The following is a 6,000-nucleotide window of genomic DNA, read 5'->3' on the forward strand; positions in this document are numbered from 1 at the left end:
ATTAAATTTAATTTTAAATTATTAATTAAATTAAAAATTTGTTTATTTGGTTTTGTCTACAGTCAAAACTAGAACCCGATTATCAAAAGAGAACAATAGATCGTATTTGGCTGCAATTGTCAACAGGTGATAATATCATCTGTGAATTTTTCAATGTATCGATGCTCGATCGAGATTTACTTAATGATCGAGACACGACTGTTGAATTGAGTGATGGACGATCTGACTGCACGTGTGTGCCACAGAATTTATTCCGAGAGCATATAAAAGCCAGTTCGCTCATATATATAGTTTATACATATACACGTAACAGTTGCAAGTGGCAATAGTCGCTTATCGGCGGCCTATCGACCTGCTCGCGAAAAGTAAACTCACTATATACAATACGACTTCGGATTAAGGGACATTGATAAACTATCCTCTCGAGATAACTAAAATTTCTCCCTCTTATCTCGCATATAGATATAAATATATATTTATAATTTCCCATGGCATTTATTGCAAAGACACGTGAGAATGAAACTACGTACATCATCGATAGTATATAATATTCATATATAACAAAAAAAAAGAACAAGTGATTTTGAAATAGAGTGAATCTCGTCTTTCGAGATCTCTGAATAAAAAAAAAGAAAAAAGAAATCTAGTATTTTACGATGTAATATTATTCTTAAAAATTTTATTAAAATTCGTCCACAGAATTGAAGTGGTGAAAATAATTTTGAAGAAGTTACAAAATATTTGTTTGAAAGAACAAAAAGAAAAAATTTGAATACATGTTTGGTTAATTCATGCAAAATGAAGTGACTTGAAGTCACTTTATTTGATTATTTTCCGTAAAAATAATTTGACATAAAGTCAAACAGCTCGCAGCGTGTTCCTTATATATATTTACAACATAAATTGCCTTATTACAAAAAATACTCTCCAACGTTAATTAACAGATTTTCTCTCTCCATTTGTGGAAAATCTAAATTGACATCACGGCATTTCTTTGATCTTTATAAAAAATATATAATACAAAGTATACACATTAGTACGAGAATAAATTCTTATTGTAATGGACAAAAAAAATAAATTCTCTCTAATCTAAAGAATAAATTCTTTGTTAAGAGTAAATTTAAGTTGGATTTCGTAAGATAACTATATGAATTGTGTGACAATTTTTCTGTCAATTAATCCCCCCTTGCAAATCCGTTGACATAAGAATTGTTGTTTAGCTTAAAGAGTTTCGAATGAACATATGCTCGATCCCTTACTTTGTATATATCTGTATATAAGTTTGGTGTAATTATTGTGCACAATTGTGAATGTCACTACTATAGTTATATAGACAACGACCTCGTTCTTCGGTATTCAGGAACACTAAGGAATGACAACTGTCATTTGCATGCCGCTGTAATTACATCTCTGGTATACACCTTTAATATATAAGCCAGCCTAGATTTTAAAATAGAATTCTTTTTTCCTTCTTTTCCCCAGACACTGAAATATCATCTCGTGTTGACATAATCCTCTGATGGTATAAATACAATGATAGCTAATTGCTAACCAGTATCCTTGCCTAATTATTATGCTTTTGTAATTATCATCATTTATACGAATTTATCAATTTAGTATTTTTTTTGTTTCGGAATATTTTATTCTTGTTTTTTGATTGTATGCGATAATTGGACTCTAAATAGGAATTAATTGAATTTTTAATTTTTTATACTTTTTCAAATTATTCTTTTACAAAAGATATTTTAATTATTTAAATATTACTCGATTATTTTATTTAATTTTTATTTTTTTTTCTAATGATAAACTTTTTTAAATTCGAAAATTAACTAACAGTTTGAAGGTAATTGATTTTAGTGAATTCGAGATTACGGGAAGTTGTATTTTTTTCTCTCTTCGCAATATTGCTGATTCGCTGTTGATTTCCCGGGTGTTACATAGATAGATAGGATGGAGGTATATAGGCACACAAGGGCTGTTCACAGTTGCTCCGTGCAGGAATGTCGTTCCTTTAAATTGATGTCCCAAGGCTATATTTTCCCGCATCTCTTGCAGTCAACTAAACAAGGGCCATCTTCCATATCTTTACTATATATTACCTAGTAAAGACAAATGTTGCTCTCGGCTACAAGAAGCATAAGCATTGCCCTCTCCTTATAGATTCCATGTGTCTGTGCATATCCATGTGGTGTATGCCATCTGTTCGTAATCTTTAGCTTTTGGAATTTTTCATTTCAAAACAGTCACATAAATTCATAACTAATTGATTAAATGAGATTTGTAGATTGACAAATATTTGGACAACTTCTGTTAATGTTCGAAACTTAAATGTTGCATAGAGTGTTAACTCAAAAGCATCAAATTGCAACGAATTGATATCAAAAGTCTGTATTAAATCAGAAATTGAGCCAAATTTTCTGTATGAATTTGATCCAATTTGGTATGTTTCTACTTTCAAGAAAACTTTGTAAGTAAAGCGGAAACATTGCAACAACTTTAGCAATAGTTCTTTAATGTTCTTGTGCTGCAGCAACATTGCAAACATAATAGAAAACTCGAGACATTGTTAGCATGTGTTCTGCAATGATCTGTAATTTCAGATGCTGAAGAAAAAAGTACCTAAAAGATCTTCTCTCTTAATTTCTACTTTATTGATAAAGGCCATTGAAATGAAATTGATAAATAAAGATAAAAACATAATTTTATAAAACGAAAAAATAATAATTATTTACTCTTAAGTAGAGGATACACACCAGATTTTACAACATCCGAAAGTGATAACTAATAATCTGTGTATACTTGTTACACTTCCTGTACGATAAATATTTCAATTTTCTCCTGATTATCTAAAAAAAAATGTTATTAACGCTTCGACAACTTAATTTCAGTTCCTAACATAAAAATTCATGCAGTTAATACCTATTGTATTTTTTTAAGCTTCTGGTATGATTATGGCGCGAAATTAAAATTTACTAAAAAAAAGAAAGAAAAATTAATTTAGTTTCAAAATTTCTCTTTCGCAGTGTGAAGAGAAAAAAATGTAAAATTTACAAAGATACCAAAGTTTAAAATTTTCATAGCAAAATATCTGAATTTTTTTGTACTTTTTCAGGTAAAGGTGATAACATTTTTAGATTTTGTACTACGAAAGAGTGTCTAAAGGAAAAGTTGTTTGATTTTGTACAAAATTTAAGGAAATAAAGAGAAAAACAGATTTTAATAAAAATTTACAAAGATACCAAAGTTTGATTTTTTCAAAGCCAAAATATCTGAATTTTTTTTTACTTTTTCAGAAAAAGGTGATAACTTTTTTAGATTTTGTGCTACAAAAGAGTGTCTAAAGGAAAAGTTGTTTGGTTTTGTACAAAATTTAAGGAAATAAAGAGAAAAACAGATTTTAATAAAAATTTACAAAGATACCAAAGGTTGATTTTTTCAAAGCCAAAATATCTGAATTTTTTGTACTTTTTCAGAAAAAGGTGATAACTTTTTTAGATTTTGTGCTACAGAAAAGTGTCTAAAGGAAAAGTTGTTTGGTTTTGTGTAAAATTTAAGGAAATAAAGAGAAAAACAGATTTTAATAAAAATTTACAAAGATACCAAAGGTTGATTTTTTCAAAGCCAAAATATCTGAATTTTTTGTACTTTTTCAGAAAAAGGTGATAACTTTTTTAGATTTTGTGCTACAGAAAAGTGTCTAACGGAAAAGTTGTTTGGTTTTGTGTAAAATTTAAGGAAATAAAGAGAAAAAACAGATTTTAATAAAAATTTACAAAGATACCAAAGGTTGATTTTTTTAAAGTCAAAATATCTGAATTTTTTGTACTTTTTCAGGAAAAGGTGATAACTTTTTTAGATTTTGTGCTACAGAAAAGTGTCTAAAGGAAAAGTTATTTCATTTTGTACAAAATTTAAGGAAATAAGGAGAAAAACAGATTTTAATAAAAATTTACAAAGATACCAAAGGTTGATTTTTTCAAAGCCAAAATATCTGAATTTTTTGTACTTTTTCAGAAAAAGGTGATAACTTTTTTAGATTTTGTGATACAGAAAAGTGTCTAAAGGAAAAGTTGTTTGGTTTTGTACAAAATTTAAGAAAATAAAGAGAAAAACAGATTTTAATAAAAATTTACAAAGATACCAAAGTTTGATTTTTTCAAAGCCAAAATATCTGAATTTTTTGTACTTTTTCAGAAAAAGGTGATAACTTTTTTAGATTTTGTGCTACAGAAAAGTGTCTAAAGGAAAACTTGTTTCATTTTGTACAAAATTTAAGGAAATAAGGAGAAAAACAGATTTTAATAAAAATTTACAAAGATGCCAAAGGTTGATTTTTTCAAAGTCAAAATATCTGAATTTTTTGTACTTTTTCAGAAAAAGGTGATAACTTTTTTAGATTTTGTGCTACAGAAAAGTGTCTAAAGGAAAAGTTGTTTGGTTTTGTACAAAATTTAAGGAAATAAAGAGAAAAACAGATTTTAATAAAAATTTACAAAGATACCAAAGGTTGATTTTTTCAAAGCCAAAATATCTGAATTTTTTGTACTTTTTCAGAAAAAGGTGATAACTTTTTAGATTTTGTGCTACAGAAAAGTGTCTAAAGGAAAAGTTGTTTGGTTTTGTGTAAAATTTAAGGAAATAAAGAGAAAAACAGATTTTAATAAAAATTTACAAAGATACCAAAGGTTGATTTTTTCAAAGCCAAAATATCTGAATTTTTTGTACTTTTTCAGAAAAAGGTGATAACTTTTTTAGATTTTGTGATACAGAAAAGTGTCTAAAGGAAAAGTTATTTCATTTTGTACAAAATTTAAGGAAATAAGGAGAAAAACAGATTTTAATAAAAATTTACAAAGATACCAAAGGTTGATTTTTTCAAAGCCAAAATATCTGAATTTTTTGTACTTTTTCAGAAAAAGGTGATAACTTTTTTAGATTTTGTGATACAGAAAAGTGTCTAAAGGAAAAGTTGTTTGGTTTTGTACAAAATTTAAGAAAATAAAGAGAAAAACAGATTTTAATAAAAATTTACAAAGATACCAAAGTTTGATTTTTTCAAAGCCAAAATATCTGAATTTTTTGTACTTTTTCAGAAAAAGGTGATAACTTTTTTAGATTTTGTGCTACAGAAAAGTGTCTAAAGGAAAACTTGTTTCATTTTGTACAAAATTTAAGGAAATAAGGAGAAAAACAGATTTTAATAAAAATTTACAAAGATGCCAAAGGTTGATTTTTCAAAGTCAAAATATCTGAATTTTTTGTACTTTTTCAGAAAAAGGTGATAACTTTTTTAGATTTTGTGCTACAGAAAAGTGTCTAAAGGAAAAGTTGTTTGGTTTTGTACAAAATTTAAGGAAATAAAGAGAAAAACAGATTTTAATAAAAATTTACAAAGATACCAAAGTTTGATTTTTTCAAAGCCAAAATATCTAAATTTTTTGTACTTTTAGAAGAAGGTGATAACTTTTTCAGATTTTGTGCAACAAAAGAGTGTCAAATAGAAAAGTTGTTTGATTTTGTACAAAATTTAAGGAAATAAAGAGAAAAACAGATTTTAATAAAAATTTACAAAGATACCAAAGTTTGATTTTTTCAAAGCCAAAATATCTGAATTTTTTGTACTTTTTCAGAAAAAGGTGATAACTTTTTTAGATTTTGTGCTACAGAAAAGTGTCTAACGGAAAAGTTGTTTGGTTTTGTGTAAAATTTAAGGAAATAAAGAGAAAAACAGATTTTAATAAAAATTTACAAAGATACCAAAGGTTGATTTTTTAAAGTCAAAATATCTGAATTTTTTGTACTTTTTCAGGAAAAGGTGATAACTTTTTTAGATTTTGTGCTACAGAAAAGTGTCTAAAGGAAAAGTTATTTCATTTTGTACAAAATTTAAGGAAATAAGGAGAAAAACAGATTTTAATAAAAATTTACAAAGATACCAAAGGGTGATTTTTTCAAAGCCAAAATATCTGAATTTTTTGTACTTTTTCAGAAAAAGGTGAT

This window comes from Leptopilina heterotoma, unplaced genomic scaffold (assembly GCF_015476425.1).
Source record: "Leptopilina heterotoma isolate Lh14 unplaced genomic scaffold, ASM1547642v1 Lhet_71, whole genome shotgun sequence".
Lineage (NCBI taxonomy): Eukaryota > Metazoa > Arthropoda > Insecta > Hymenoptera > Figitidae > Leptopilina > Leptopilina heterotoma.